Raw genomic sequence first — 16,712 nt, 5'->3', positions numbered from 1 at the left:
AAAAAAAAACATATCTATGAGTGATTTCTGTTAGGGAAACATGTTGACCCTGCCCCAAATACCTAGTGCTTTAAAAAAACAGTCACATGTCTAATAGTCTATACAAATTCTCTCTTGTCAGGTAGAAGTGAGAGCAAGAGTCTTAACAGCAAACAAATACCCTGTGAACTCCGAAATACTTCAGACTTTTCATTACAAAGATTTTGTCACGGACAGGGGACATAGCTAGGGGTGTTGGAAACCACACCCACTTCCACCTGAGGGAAAGACAGGATAGTAACTGAGTGACCACTAGATACCCTCTCTCAGAGTTGAAGGGTCCTTAAGCCTGAGAGGTCATTATTGTCATCATCTGTGCCCTGTAATGAGGTATTAGCAGGGATGATGTGTATTTCTTCTGGACTGGGAATTTAACTGCTGGTTTATGTTCTTCCAGAGCTCCCTCTTTGCCCACTAGCAGGGCAATAGCTGGTGCTGAAAACAGTGGCTGCTTGGCGAGCCTGGATCTCCAAGTGACTCCAAGTGACCCCTTCAGCAACTCCTGATGAACAGGTAGCATGAAAAAGAAAACTTTCTGGTTTATACTAGTGAGATATGGGAGTTGTATATCATTGCAGCATAATCTATGCTATAGATGATGCAATACTGCTACATTAGGGTTTTTGATTTCTAGGTCAGGCCCTATGCCTAGGATAGCTTACTGCTGACACACTCTTCAGCCAGTCTCTCGGCTCTGCGCAACACCAGATATGCCAGGATTTTGGCCTTTGACTCAGAGCTCTTTTCTGGAATTCTCTTCTTCATGACCAGAGAATAACTCTGTCTTGCTTTGCTGACAAGAGATATTAATCTAGAAATGGCTATAGTTATAGTTCATACAGGAAATGTATAAAAAATTGAGCTAATCTAGAGAAGAGAAAATAAAAGGTGGGGAGTTTTAGTTGCATTCAAATCCCTGGTTCCAGTTGTACCTGAGAAGCAGTTACATTCTTACTGTTCCTTTAGTTTGCTGAATAACATAATGAATCCCCATGTTGACAAGGTTAAGTTAGATTTCTATCATTTTTCTAGGAATAACATAGTGTGTTTTTATTTGCCCAGATGTTATAGCTCACCTAACAAAAAAAACCCTATCTATCCAGGGCTTTTGTTGCCCTTTTTTTTTTGAGACGGAGTCTCACTCTGTTGCCCAGGCTGGAATGCAGTGATGCAGTGGTGCAATCTTGGCCTATTGCAACCTCTGCCTCCGGGGTTCAAGCAGTTCTCCTGCCTCATCATCCCTGGTAGCTGGGACTACAGGCATGCACCACCACACCTAATTTTTGTGTTTTTTGTAGAAACGGGGTTTCACCACGTTGGCCAGGCTAGTCTCAAACTCCTGACCTCAGGTGATCCTCCCGCCTCAGCCTCCCGAAGTTCTGGGATTACAGACATGAGCCACCATGCCTGGCCTATTGCCATTTTCAGTGTTGTGTCCAGTGATGTTTCCTTCACACCTAGAAGTCTTCAGGGGATTTGTATATGGATTGTGAAATCCTTTAGTGACATGGAAGTTTCTATGTCATGCAGAGAGAGAAATTGTGATGCCTGGATGCCTGAGGTTTTTTGGAGTGAGGTACTATGCATTAGCAAGTAATTGTAAACTGTATAATCCAGGATTAAAAGATAAACTATTGTTGTGTTTAGAATACAATAATTTGTTGTTGTTGTTGTTTTGTAATAGGACTGAAACCAATAATAAGGCAAGTCAACCAAAGGTTCTGTGGTATAGACAAGACAACAAAAGGACAGACTACTTGTGGAACCTAGCATTGTTCTTCTGCAGCACTAAGTAACATTTGTGCTCTGTAAGATCTTTGCAAACCACACACAAGAATTGCTGGTCATCCTGCCAATAGATGCTGCTCACAGAACCAAATTTCCTGTGCTGGATTGTCACTCATGGGCTTGAGAGTAGGAGACTGGAGACCAAGGTGGCTAGAATCCAGTTGGGCCTGACGTCTCCCTGTTGAAAGAGCTCCTTGTGGAATGGACAGCACATGGCTCCCGTGGTGGATCTGATAGTGGTACAGCACCAAGTGATGCAGGCCTGCCCCGGGCCACGGCCACAGAAGATGCTCCCAGGGTCCCCCGTGTACTCTAGACACACTGCAGGCCACCTCTCCCAGCAGGTTCCTAGTCATGGGCCCTATCATCATGACTTCTGTCCAAGGTGTGCTCAGAAATCTCTTCCTTAACACCTGTGACTTTCTGACAGGTGGAGGATGTGGTCAGGAATGGGAAAAGGATTCAAGACGGGAAGAGGAAGGGGTTCAGGATGAAGAGAGATAATCTGTGCCACAGATGCTGGCCCTGCAATTACCTCCCACCTAGTCCATGCACACACATTCTAATCCCCTCCCATTGCTCTACATGCTGCGGCCAGAGAGGCCTTTCTCAAAGTGGAAGTCTCATCCTCACTTCTCTGGTTACAGTGCTGGGCCGTGGATGACTTACAAGTCTTAGCAGGAATTGTCTGCGCACTCCCCGCTCCTGCCTGCTACCTTGTTTCCCTCCAGTCGCGAGAGCAAACATTGATTGAGCCTTAACAATGTACCAGGCTTGTCCTAAGTCCTTCATATGTATTCACTCAAACAATCCTCACAACATTCCTGTCACATCTCCTGTTTCACAGTGAGGGTTCTAAAGCACGCAGTGGGTAAGGAACTTGTCCAGGGTCACACAACTAAGTGGGGGTGGAGAAACATCAAATCTAGGTGGTACAGGTGGTGGCCAGAACCCATCAGCACCTCACTACAGCTGCCTCCAGCTTCTCCCTCTAGAAAATACTCTTCCCTATCAACTCCTGTTGTCCTCTGGGCTCAGTTGACATGTCATCTCCTCAAGGAGGACATCCTGAGATGCTCCCCGACTAGGGTGGGCACCCACTTCCACACTCCAAATGCATGTCTATTTGACCTGTGTATTGCTGCATCCCCACTGCATGGCAGATAGCAGGCCCCTAATAAGTATGATTTGAGCAAATAAATAGAGTTATTCAAAAAATAGGGAGGACTTCTTGTTTCTAGTAATGGTGGGCTAGGACATGTGGACCAACCCTCCTGCAGAAAATAGCCATTTATTTTGATGCAATATACCTGGCTACGACTACAGAGATTTCAGATATTTGGAGGGCTATTATGTGAAGATTTATACTCTTGGTGACATAGAGGTTAGAAATTGGTCGTTTCCATAGAGTATGAGAGACACAGAATTGTGCTCATCATAAGGATCTTTTTTAAAAATTAGACTTAATAAAATGGGCTGCTTTGGTAGGTGGTGAGTTCTCTGTCACGAAAGAGATTCAGCCACTTGCTCTGAGAAAGCATGGAGAATATTGACATCGTAAGGGTCGACCACCTCATCTCTGAGGCCCCCTCCTTGCTTAGGTTGCCGTTGTACGTGGAACACTGGGCTGAGTGTCAAAGAACTTGGGTTCCACAAGCTGTGTGATCACGGCTGGTTATTTTTGGATCTATTCCTAATATCTGTTAGTTAAGCTGACCCATCAGTACTGACCCACTTCACAGAGTTATGAAGGGATTAAATTTGGTATTACATATAAATTTTTGTTTTGTTTGCTTTTTGTTGTTCTTTTTTTGTTTTGCTTTTTTCTTTGCATTATGAAATCCCAAGTCAACTTTTTCCATTCTTTTATTTCTTAAAAAATTGACATCATCATTATAACAACAAAATAATTTTTAAAATAAAATAAAAACTCTGCGACCCCACAATCTAGTACAATAATCATACTTTTTTCTCTCTATTCTCTTTTATTGTGACCAAGGATGACTTTGGGCATTGATGGGAGGAACTATTTCATTTAACTCCCTGCTATCTGAACATGATTCACACTTGGCCTTTCACCACCCCCCAAGTAGCTACACATGATATGATAATAGTATTGGTGGTGGTTTTAGAGACTTGGAGAGAAAACTGAAGTTGGATTTGGGTAAACGAAAAAAGAATGGGAATTATGTTTTCTCCATTCTAAAGCCCATAGAGCAATGTTAATTGTTCCCACCCCTCTGCTATTCTGTCTCCTCAGGTACTGTGTGCAGAAATGTGATTGAGTTTCAAGTCAGGGCCTCTGCCCTTTTCCCTCCAGAAACAAAACCAAGATAATTTATCCTGAACACACACAGTGAAAAAAGGAAGGAAGGGAGTGGGGAGAAAAAGTCCAGGTCTTACCTGGGATTCTCTGTCTCCTGCAACATGAAGGGTTTAGCCTGGGAGGAGGTGGTGAGAACTCTGGAAGAGATAAAAGAAGGAAAGAATAGTTTTACCCATGCTGAAGTTAAACCTTCACCTAGAGAAGCAAAAAACAAACAAACAAACAAACAAAACACTGTTCCATTTTGTGCCTCCCTTCCTAGAGTTTTAGCCAAAGGTTTAACTAAGTAATTGGTTTTACCAGGGCACTCACTCCTCTTATCCCGAGTCTGTTTGCCTCCCTCCCCATCCTCCTCCTCACCTCTTTCAGGCAGGGTGGGGATAGCAGCCGGAGGAGATTCTGGGAGCCTGGCAACTCCTGTAAGGACCGCAGGACAGCCCCTCTGTGGGGATGCGTGGTGCCCCATCTGCTGTCCTTCTGAGAAGAAGAATGCACTGCCTTCACTTTACTGTGTTAGAGTCCATCCAGACAGTTCTATCCAAAGAATAGTTTCTTTTTTCCCCAACAGGCAATCAGGAAATGATTCCTTTCCGGACTACTTCTGTCTAGTGCCTGGGAATCTTGAGTCAATCCCTCACTAAGTCAGTGACTAAGGAAATCTCCCCTCTCTGAGCCTCTTAGTTCATGTTGCTTAGGGAACCTGATATTTTCATGAAATCTGCCTACACATGGGCAGCCCAACAACAGAGCTAATGGTGGTGACCAAAGTGAACAAAGAAGTATAGTTGTGTCAGTTTCCTAGTTGCCCATGTGGACAAGTCAGCAGGATCAGGACACGAGGAAGAGTAAATGTGAGACAATCATGTGACTTCTGCGATAATATTCTAGATTTTTAAACCCCAAAATTTTGCTAAAATTTTGGTGAAACCCAGAACTTTCTTCGTTGCATATACTGGCCCTATCTGTACCATCATACAACTATCTCACATTAAAGCTATTTTTCTTGAGCACTGATGAGTAAGGTTGGTATGTTTGAGTTCCTCAGATCAACAAAAACCCATTTTCCTGTAAGTCTTATGTTTAGTATTTAAGGAACTAAAACTTAAATACATTGTGTGAAATGGTTGACACTTCACTGATAATGATTTATTGCTTGGATTAATAAATTTTCCAAAAGTTGTCTTATTATGTAGAATATGGTTTGCAACCAGCAGAACCATTAATCTATACTGTGATAATATGCACTATGTATAATTGTTTAAAAGCTTCTACTTAATGATGTAACATGCTGTATTTAATTACACATTTGGCTAAACTGTATACTAACATCTGATGGCATTTTTCCAGTGTGTTGCTTTTTTCAAATACTTTATTGTACAAAGCTGTTCTTAATATTTTTCAAGTTTTTCTCTTTGAATTTTGCTAATGTTTTCCTTGAATTATGAGCACTGACAGAATGTGCTTAGCACTTTTGGCTATTCACACAGCTTTTGAGCATGATTTGCATCCAGTATTGACATTGCTAGCAATAATAAGCCATCTGTGAGTTTTGTCAAAAGTTATTGGGGATTTTTTAAATTTTAGAAATGCAAATTGTTTCCTTGAACTAACTTATGCAGTTGCAAAGGCATTTCCAGTTGCTATGCTTTTTGTACTATATCAGGTGTTCCAGATTATGATTCATTATTAATGTCATTGCTTCCTTGTTCCCTCTGAGATCCAGAAGATTCATGTTTACAATATTCAGAAACAAAAAGGTGTCCAAAGCTTGTCACTTTATTATTACTGTTCTTAATATTCTGTTTACGTTTTTGAATTCATAGATATCAAAACACTGCACAATTATGATTTTCACAGGAATAACAACACACCAACAATAAGAACAAAAGAAAAGCAAATAGGCTATCTAAAAGTTTTGACAATATTAGGATAATGATAAATTGACAGTTTTTCTAAATCTCACAGTAAAGAATGTGTAGCAACCCAGCAACACTGTTACCTGTGACCTCAACCTCCAACCCTGGGGATCACACGTCAACATGAGATTTGGAAGGGACAAATATATAAACTATCACCAATGGAGTTATCTGGGCACATAGCCGCCCTGATTAAAAGCTGTATTCTACAGCCTTTCTTGAGGCTAGCTCTAAGTTTTGGCCAATAAGATGAAGCAGATGTGAAACTGTAGGTTTTGTCCTTAAAGGTCCGGGCCTTTTCCTCCTTCCCAGCTTTCCCTGCCCTCCTCAAGGACCACAGACATGGTCTTGGGTACTCCAAGTCATGCTAATAAGGGCAATACCCTTATAATTATTATAATAGCAGAAAGGAAGGCCAAAGGAGCCCAGTTGCCTAGACAACTTCATAATGCAGATGCCTTAGTGGCCCTGGACTGTCTGCCTCACTGTCATGGGAGACATACACACTACTTTCCTATTTGACCGTCTGGGTTGCTGCTGCACACAACTGAATTAATATCCTATCTAATAAGAATTGAGAGATTAGGACTTCCGGGGAGTGAGGAGCTGTGATAATCTGTTCTGGAGATGAGCAGAGACATATTGACAGTGTTCGCCACTCGGGGCTCCCTGGGATATTTATTCTGAGTTGAAGTAAGGGAAAGCTGGGGCACAGGGGGCAGCACAGTGAGATTGGAGACTGTTTTTTTCCCCCATTTTTCTAACCATGGAGGATTCCCTGGGGGAGTATTTGTACTCACCAGGTGTTAGATTTGTGTCTCTGTTTCTTCACTTCCTTTCCTCTTTACCACCAGATCCCTCATTCATCCCAGCCGAATCAGACTCACTGCCTCTCCTCATCTTCCTCCTGCTGCTGCTGTCTGATGACAGATGCAGGGCACTTCTTTAGGAGGTCATGGACTGACACAGTTCTCCTTCATTCTTGCTTGTAGTTCTCAAGACTAACTTTAGAATGTGCTGGAAATGCAATAAATATCCTGAGATGCACAGGAACTACCTGAAACAGCCCAGACTTTGTTGCTGTCCCTCCTAGGGAATGCAACATTTTGAGTTAGGGAGGAACTGCCTGGGACAGCCTGGGCTCTTGCTCCTCTCTCCTGTGGAAGCAGGAAGTCCTTCAAAGCTTTTTTCAGTGATTCACAATGCCCCTGAGGCATACAACCCTGGTCAGGCTGCCTTTTGGGGACCTTCAGCTGTTGTGCAATTAGGGCACATGCAGTTGAGACTCCATCCATCATTGGCAACTTTCTTGAACCTGACGGGACTAGCTCATAGACTGACTTTTAGGCTTCTGTTGTCCCTTGCTGCCTATCTGTATGTAATAAACCTGCTTCATATAGCTGGTTGGGTGTTTGTTCTCTCACTGCTTGGCAATTGGTAAAACTGCAACCCAGGGTGCAGTGGGTGGAAGCATTCTGACTCCTAAGTTTGGTGGTTAATATAATGATAGTTTTCCCTATCCTCTATACAGTGTGAGTCCTCCCTTGGGATTGGTTACTTCTGAATCTGCATTACAGCAAGGACTGTGGAGGCTGAGGCTGAGAGGAACAACCCCTCAGGTCAAAAAAGGAATACAGGGCCATTTGCCATCAGTTTTGTGGGGTGTCTGTGCTTTCCCAGCCTGGCTTGGACAGTAACCTGACACATTTGACCCCTGATGTCTCCAAAATATATATTCCATCATAATTAGAATACTTACCATATTCTATTTATTATAACCATTGCATTAGGTCCAGCTTATACTCCAAGGCTAAAGATTACATAAGGCCACAAATACCAGGAGATGAGGCCCTTTGGGGGCCATCTTTGTGTCTGCCTGCCACGAAAGTGACCTTGAGAACAACCTACTGCATAGATTCCCACAGTGCTGTAGGAAAGGATGCAGAGATTATAAGGAGATACAGACCTGAAGTCGAGGATTTGGTGCTTAACCCTAATAATACAAATCAAAATTATGATCCTAGAAAGGTAGTCCACAATTTCTGGTAATATTGGTAATAAAGGTGAGGAAATGAAAAGAAGGCAAGATGTGCTAATAGTTAACGTTCTCTGTGATTTTTCTCATGGACCAGAGAATCTGCCAATCTCTTTTTGTTTAATGGTTATGTGCTTTAATTATAATCACACACAGGCTGAACAAAGTTGTCCTTCTCCCACAGCATAGATCATCCAGCTGCCCTGCTCTCAGGGGAGGAGCACTTAAGTTTGCACAGCACCACAGACCTCTGCAGCCCAAGCCACTGAGGCACTCAGAGACATCTCCCATGTTGAATGCAGCTAAATAAACTGCACAGAGTTTACATTACTACATCCACCCAGAACAAGGCCAACAATCCTACCCAACTGACACCTCAAACCCATCTCCAGGTGAAACTTTTTCTGCATGAAAGCTACTCTACAAAACTGGAAGGAGAGACTGTTCCAGAAGATGCACAGATAATGCAAAAACATGAAAAACAAGGAAACATGATAACACTAAAACAATAATTCTTTAGTAGCCAATCCAAACTAAGTGAAAATGTATGAATTCTCTGAAAATAAATTCAAAATAATATTTTTAAGGAAACTTAACTAGATACAGGAGAATACAAATAGACAACTTCAACAAAACCAGAAAAACAGTTCATGATCTGAATAAGAAATCCAACAAAGGGTGGATATCATAAAAGAACCAAAGAAGCCTGGGTAATCATGCCTGTACTCCCAACACTTTGGGAGACCAAGACGGGAGGAAAACTAGAGCTCAGGAGGTTGAGACCAGCCTGGGCAACATAGAAAAAAGATAAAATATTAAAGAAAAAAAATCAGATCTTACAGTTACAGAAGTTCAGTGAATGAGATAAAAAATACAGTCAAGAGCTTTAACAACAGACTAACGTAAGAAAAAAGACTCTCAGGCAGCATTAATAAGAAAATTTGTAGCACTAAACGTCCACACCACAAACTTAGAAAGATCTCAAATTAACAACCTAACATCACAACTAAAAGAACTAGAGAAGCAAGAGTACACCAACCCCAAAGCTAGCAGAAGATAAGAAATAATCAAAATCAGAGCTAAACTGGAGACTGAGACATGAAAAAACGTTAAAAAGATTCACAAATCCAGGAGTTGTATTTTAAAAAATTAATAAGGTAGGCCACTAGCTAGACTAATAAGAAAATATCCAAATAACACAATTAGAAATGACTAAGAAGATATTACCACTGACCCTACAGAAATACAAATAACCATTAGAGACTACTATGAACACCTATCTGTACATAAACTAGAAAATTTAGAAGAGATGGATAAATTCCTGGACATATACACCTTCCCAAGACTGAACTAGGAAGAAATTGATTTCCTGAACAGACCAATAATGAGCTCCAAAATAGAATCAGTAACAAATAGCCTACCAACCAAAAAAAAAAAAAAAAAAAAAAATCCCAGCACCAGATAGATTCACAGCCCAATTCTACCAGATGTACAAAGAAGAGCTGGTACCATTCCTACTGGAACTATTCCCAAAAATTGAGGAGGAGGGACTCCTCCCTAATTAATTCTGTGAGCCAGCATTATCCTGATACCAAAATCTAGCAGAGACATAACAACAACAACAACAAAAAGACACCTTCAGACCAATATCCTTGATGAACATTGATGCAAAACCTCCAACAAAATACTTGGAAACTGAATCCAGCAACATATCAAAAAGCTAATCCACCACAATTAAGTAGGCATTATCACAATGCAAGATTGGTTCAGTAGACCCAAATCAATAAATGTGATTCATCACATAAACAGAACTAAAAGCAAAAACTATATGATTACATCAATAGATGCAAAAAAGCCTTTCAATAAAATTCAACATCACTTCATGTTAAAAATTCCCCATAAACTAGGTGTTGAAGGAACATAACTCAGAATAATAAGCACCAACTATAACAAACTCACAGTCAACATCATACTGAATGGGCAAAAGCTACAAGCATTCCCCTTGAAAAGTGGTACAAGATAAGGAAGCCCTTTCTCACCACTCCTATTCAATATAGTGTTGAAAGTCCTGATCACAGCAGTCAGGCAACAAAAATAATAAAAGGCATCCAAATGGGAAGAGAGGAAGTCAAACTATCCTTGTTTGCAGACAACATGATTCTATATCTAGAAAACCCCATAGCCTCAGCCCAAAAGGTCCTTCAGCTGATAAACAATTTCAGCAAAGTTTCAGGAGACAAAATCAATGTACAAAAATCACTAATATTCCTATATACAATAGCCAAGCCAAGAGCCAAATTAGCACAATCCCATTCATAATTGCCACAAAAAGAATAAAATACCTAGGACTGCAGCTAACCAAGGAAGTAAAGGATCTCTACAATGAGAATCACAAACACTGCTCAAAGAAATCAGAGATGACGCAAACAAATGGAAAAACTTTCCATGCTTATGGCTAGGAAGAATCAATATCATTAAAGTGGTCATACTACCGAAAGCAATTTATAGATTCAATGCTATTCCTATCAAACTATCAATTACATTTTTCACAGAACTAGAAAAAACTTTTAAAATTCATATGGAACCAAAGAGCCTGAATAGTCAAGGCAATCCTAAGCAAAAAGGACAAAGGTGGAGGCATCACATTACCTAACTTCAAACTACAAGGCTACTGTGACCAAAACAGCATGGTACTGATACAAAAGCAGACACACAGACCAATGGGACAGAATAGAGAGCCCAGAAATAAGGCAGCAAACCTACAGCCATCTGATCTTCAACGAAGTTGACAAAAACAAGCAATGGGGAAAGGGCTCCTTATTCAATAAGTGGTGCTGGGATAACTGGTTGGCCATATGCAGAAGATCGTACCTGGACCCCACCCCTTTCTTTTACCATGTACAAAAATTAACTTAAGATGGTTTAAAGAGTTGAAACCCAAAATTATAAAAATTCTGTAGATAACTTAGGCAATGCCATTCTGGACATAGGATCTGGCAAAGATTTCATGATGAAGACAAAAGCAATCGTAACAAAAGCAAATATTGACAAATCAGATTTAAGAGCTTCTCCACAGCTGGCTGGGCGCAGTGGCTCAAGCCTGTAATCGCAGCACTTTGGGAGGCTGAGATGGGTGGATCACGAGGTCAGGAGATCAAGACCATCCTGGCTAACACAGTGAAACCCCGTCTCTACTAAAAAATACAAAAAACTAGCCGGGCGAGGTGGCGGGCGCCTGTAGTCCCAGCTACTCGGGAGGCTGAGGCAGGAGAATGACGTAAACGCGGGAGGCGGAGCTTGCAGTGAGCTGAGATCCGGCCACTGCACTCCAGCCTGGGCGACAGAGCGAGACTCCGTCTAAAAAAAAAAAAAAAAAAAAAGAGCTTCTCCACAGCAAAAGAAACATCAACAGGGCAGACAATCTACAGAATGAGAGAAAATTTTTGCAAACTATGCATCTGACAAGGGGCTAATATCTAGCATCTATAAGGAATTTAAACACAGTTACAGGGAAAAAAAACCCCACTCCATTAAAAAATGGGCAAAGGACGTCAACAGATGCTTTTCAAAGAAGACATACATGCAGCCAATTAGCATATAAAAAAACTCAATTATCACTGATCATTAGAGAAATGCAAAATCAAAACCATAATGAGACATCATCTCATGCCAGTAAGGATGGCTACGAAAAAGTAAAAAAATAATAGATGCTGGTGAGGTTATGGAGAAAAGGAACATATACACTGTTGTTAGAAGTGTGAATTAGTTCAACCACTGTGGAAAGCAGTGTGGCGACTCCTCAAAGAACTAAAAATAGAACTACCATTTGACCCACCAATTCCATTACTGGGTATTTACCTAAAGGAATATAAGTCACTCTACCATAAAGACACATGCAAGTGTATGTTCATTGCAGCACTATTAACAATAACAAAGCCAGGCACAGTGGCTCACCTCACACCTGTAACTCCAGCATTTTCAGAGGCTGAGGCAGGCGGATCACCTGAGGTCAGCAGTTTGAGACCAGCCTGAGCAACATGAAGAAATGCCTTCTCTACTAAAAATACAAAATTAGCCAGGCATGGTGGTGCATGCCTGTAATCCCAGCTACCTGGGAGACCGAGGCAGGAGAAGTGCCTGAACCTGGGAGGTGGAGGTTGTGGTGAGCCAAGATCATGCCTTTGCACTCCAGCCTGGCAAAGGAGTGAGACTCCATCTCAAAAAAAAAAAAAAAAAAGAAAAGAAAAGAAAAGAAAATACACAGTCAAATAAAGAAAAGGGAAAAATACACATTCAGCAGAGACAAAACTTAAAAACCAATGATGCATACCTACAGGATCTAGAAAACAGCTTCTTAAGGGCAAATCTAGGAGTTACTGGCCTTAAAGAAGAGATAAAGAGATAGGAATAGAAAGTTTATTGAAAGGGATAACAGGCCGGGCGCGGTGGCTCAAGCCTGTAATCCCAGCACTTTGGGAGGCCGAGGCGGGTGGATCACGAGGTCAGGAGATCGAGACCCTCCTGGCTAACACGGTGAAACCCCGTCTCTACTAAAAATACAAAAAGCTAGCCGGGCGCGGTGGCGGGCGCCTGTAGTCCCAGCTACTCGGAGGCTGAGGCGAGAGAATGGCGGCAACCCGGGAGGCGGAGCTTGCAGTGAGCCGAGATCGCGCCACTGCACTCCAGCCTGGGCGACAGAGCGAGACTCCGTCTCAAAAAAAAAAAAAAAAAAAAAAAAAAAAAGAAAGGGATAACACAGAACTTCCTAAATCTAGAGAAAGATATCTATATCCAAGTACAAGAAAGTTATGGAACACCAGGTCAATTTAACCCAAAGATTACCTCAAGACATTTAATAATCAAACTCCCAAAGGTCAAGGGTAAAGAAAGGATCCTGCCGGGCGCGGTGGCTCAAGCCTGTAATCCCAGCACTTTGGGAGGCCGAGACGGGCGGATCACGAGGTCAGGAGATCCAGACCATCCTGGCTAACATGGTGAAACCCCGTCTCTACTAAAAAAATACAAAAAAAACTAGCCGGGCGACATGGCAGGCGCCTGTAGTCCCAGCTGCTTGGGAGGCTGAGGCAGGAGAATGGCGTAAACCCAGGAGGCGGAGCTTGCAGTGAGCTGAGACCCGGCCACTGCACTCCAGCCTGGGCGGCAGAGCAAGACTCCGTCTCAAAAAAAAAAAAAAAAAAAAGAAAGGATCCTAAAAGCAGCAAGAGAAAAGAAACAGATAACATACAATGGAGCTCCAGTACATCTGGCAGCATATTTTTCAGTGGAAACCTTACAAACTAGGAGAGAGTGACATGATATATGTTAAAGTGCTGAAGGGAAAAAACCTTTTACCCTAGAATAGTATATCCAGCAAAAATATCCTTCAAACATGAAGCATAAATAAAGACTTTCCCAGACAAACTAAAGCTGAGGGATTTCATCAACACTGGATTGGTCCCATAAGAAATGCTTAAGATAGTACTTCGGTCAGAAAGAAAAGGACATTAATGAGCAACAAGAAACCATCTAAAGGAACAAAACTCACTGTTAAGAGTAAGTACACAGAAAACCCTAAAGTATGATAACATTGTAACTGTGGTGTGTAAGTAGAAAGAATAAATAATAAACCAATCAAAAATAATAACTACAACAACTTTTCAAGACATAGTCAGTACAATAAGATAAAACTAGAAACAACAAAAAGTTAAAAAGTGGGGGGATGAAGTTAAGATGTAGAGTTTTTATTAGTTGTCTTTTTGTTTGTTAATGCAAACAGTGTTATCATGTTAAAATAATGGGTTATAGAATTGTATTTGTAATCTTCATGGTAACCTCAAACCAAAAAAACATATACTGGATACTTAAAAAATAAAAAGTAAAAACCCAAATCATATCACCAGAGAAAATTACCTTCCCTAAAGAAAGACAGGAAGGAAAGAAGAAGAGCACACAATAACCAGAAAATAAATAAATAACAAGGCAGGAGTAAGTCTTTACTTATCAATAATACATTGAACGGAAATGGACTAAACTCTCCAATCAAAAGACGTAGACTGGCTGAATGAATCAAAAAAACAAGACCTATCGATCTGTTGCCTACAAGAAACACACTTCACCTATAAAGGCACACATAGACTGAAAGTAAAGGGTTGGAAAAAGATATTCCATGCCAATGGAAACCAGAAAAAAAGAGGAGTAATGATTTTGATACAAAAACATAAGAAGAGACAAAGTCACTATACAATGATAAAGGGGTAATATGGTTTCCATTTCTGTGTCCCCACCCAAAGTTCATGTTCTGCTGTAATCCTCAGTGTTGGAGGTGGGGCCTGCTGGGAGATGATTGGATCATGGGGATGGATCCTTCATGAATAATTCAGCACCATCCTCTTAGTTCTGTTCTCATAGTAGTGAGTTCTTCTGAAATCTGGTTGCTTAAAAATGTGTAGCACCTCCCCACACCACCCACTTGCCTTGATCCTACCTATTCCTGCTATGTAGATGCTTGCTTCCACTTTGCATTCTTCCGTGAGTAAAAGCTCCCTCAGGCCTTCCCAGAATCAGATGCTGCTATGCTTCCTGTACAGCCTGTAGGACTATGAGCCAATTCAACCTCTTTTCTTCACAAGTTAACCAGTCTTGGGTATTTCTTTATAGCAGTGCAAGAACAGAATAATACAGAAAATTGGTACAGAGGAGTGAGGCATTGCTAGAAAGATACCTGAAAATATGAAAGCAGCAGTGGAACTGGGTAACAGACAGAGGTTGGAAGAGTGCGGAGGGGTCAGAAGACAGGAAGATGAGGGAAAGTTTGGAATTTCTTAGAGATTTATTAAATTGTTGTGACCAAAATACTGATAGTGATATGGACAATGAAGTCCATAGGAAGTCTCAGATGGAGATGAGAGACTTATTGGGACCTGGAGTGAAGGTCACTTTTGTTATGTGTTAGCAAAGAGGTTGGAGACATTGTGCCCCTGCCCTAGGAATCTGTGGAACTCTGAACTTGAGAGTGATGATTTAGGGTATCTGGCAGAATAAATTTCTAAGCAGCAAAGCGTTCAAGAAGTAGCCTGGCTGCTTCTGGTAGCTTATACTAATATTTGTGAGTAAAGATATGACCAGAAACTGGAAGTTATATTTAAAAGGGAAGCAGAGTGTAAAAGTTTGGAGAATTTGCAGCCTGGCCATGTTGTAGAAAAGAAAAACCCATTTTCTAGAGAGGAATTCAAGCTAGCTGCAGGAAACTGCAAGTAACAAGGAACAAAATGTTGATAGCCAAGATAATGGGAAAAACAACTTGAAGGAATTTCAAATACCTCAGGGGCAGCCTCTCCCATCACAAACCCAAAGGCCTAGGAGGGAAGAATGGTTTCCTGGGCCAGGCTCAGGGTCCTGCTGCCATGCACAGCCTTAGGAAACTGCTCTCCAAATCCCAGCTGCTCAGCTCCAGCTTCAGCTCAAAGGGTCCCACGTACAGCTCAGGCTGCTGCTCCAAAGGGTGCAAGTTATAAGCCTTGGTGGCTCCATGTGGTGTTAAATTAAGCCTGTAGGTGCACAGGGTGCAAGAACTGAGGCTTGGGAGCCTCCACCTATATTTCAAAGTATGTGTGGGAAAGCCTGGATGTCCAGGCAGAAGCCAGCTGCAGGGGCAGAGCCCTCTTGGAGAACCTCTACTAGGGCAGTGTGGAGGGGAAATTTGGGGTTGAAGTTCTCACATAGAAATCCCCTCTAGTGTACTGCCTAGTGGAGCTGTGAGAAGAGGGCCATTGTCCTCTGGATCTCAGGATGGTAGATCTGCCAATGACAGCTTGCACTGTACACCTGGAAAAGCCACAGGCACTCAATGCCAGCCCATGAAAGCAGCAACAGTGGCTCTACCCTGCAAAGTCCCAGGGGCTGAGCTGCCCAAGGCCTTGGGAGTCCACCCCTTGCACCAATGTGCCCTGGATGTGACATATGGAGTCAAAGGAGACTATTTTGAAGCTTTAAGATCTAATGACTACCCTTCTGGGTTTCAGACTTGTGTGGGTCCTGTAGCCCCTTTCTTTTGGCCAATTTCTCACTTTTGGAAGGGGAGTATTTACCCAATTCCTGTACCCCCACTGTATATTGGAAGTAACTAACTACTCTTTTATTTTATAAGCTCACAGGTGGGAGAGACTTGCCTTGTCTCAGGAGAGACTTTGGACTTTTGAATTAATGCTGAAATGAGTTAAGACTTTGAGGGACTGTTGGGAAGGCATGACTGTATTTTGCAGTATGAGAAGGACATGAGATTTGGGAGACGCCAGAGGTGGAATAATATGGTTTGGATCTGCATCCCCACCAAAATCCCATGTTCAATTGTAATCCTAAATGTTGGAGGTGGGGCCTGGTGGAAGATGATTGGATCATGGGGGTAGTTTCTCTTGGTTTAACACCATCCCCCTGGGTGCTGTTCTCATGACAGTGGTGAGTTATTGTGAGATCTGATTGTTTAAAAGTGTGTGCCATCTCCTCCACCTTCCTCCTGCTCCAGTCATGTAAGACATGCCTGCCTCCCCTTCACCTTTTGCCATGATTGTAAGTGTTCTGAGACCTCCCCAGCAATGCTTTCTGTACAGCC

The 16,712-nt window shown here is 41.9% G+C and overlaps 1 long non-coding RNA gene across 2 annotated transcripts in view; it reads left to right on the top strand.

Moving 5' to 3' along the window:
• Positions 1-5,711, top strand: part of LOC117088426 — a 37,236-nt gene extending 31,525 nt beyond the window's left edge. For both annotated transcript variants that reach the window (XR_004439204.1, XR_004439205.1), the window contains exons 2-3: positions 437-552; positions 1,724-5,711. This is a non-coding gene — a long non-coding RNA (uncharacterized LOC117088426). The remainder of the gene's footprint in view (positions 1-436; positions 553-1,723) is intronic.
• Positions 5,712-16,712: the final 11,001 nt, after the last annotated feature.

This window comes from Trachypithecus francoisi, unplaced genomic scaffold (assembly GCF_009764315.1).
Source record: "Trachypithecus francoisi isolate TF-2019V2 unplaced genomic scaffold, Tfra_2.0 Lachesis_group10, whole genome shotgun sequence".
Taxonomy (NCBI): Eukaryota; Metazoa; Chordata; class Mammalia; order Primates; family Cercopithecidae; genus Trachypithecus; species Trachypithecus francoisi.
This window is presented reverse-complemented; position numbering and strand designations above follow the sequence as displayed.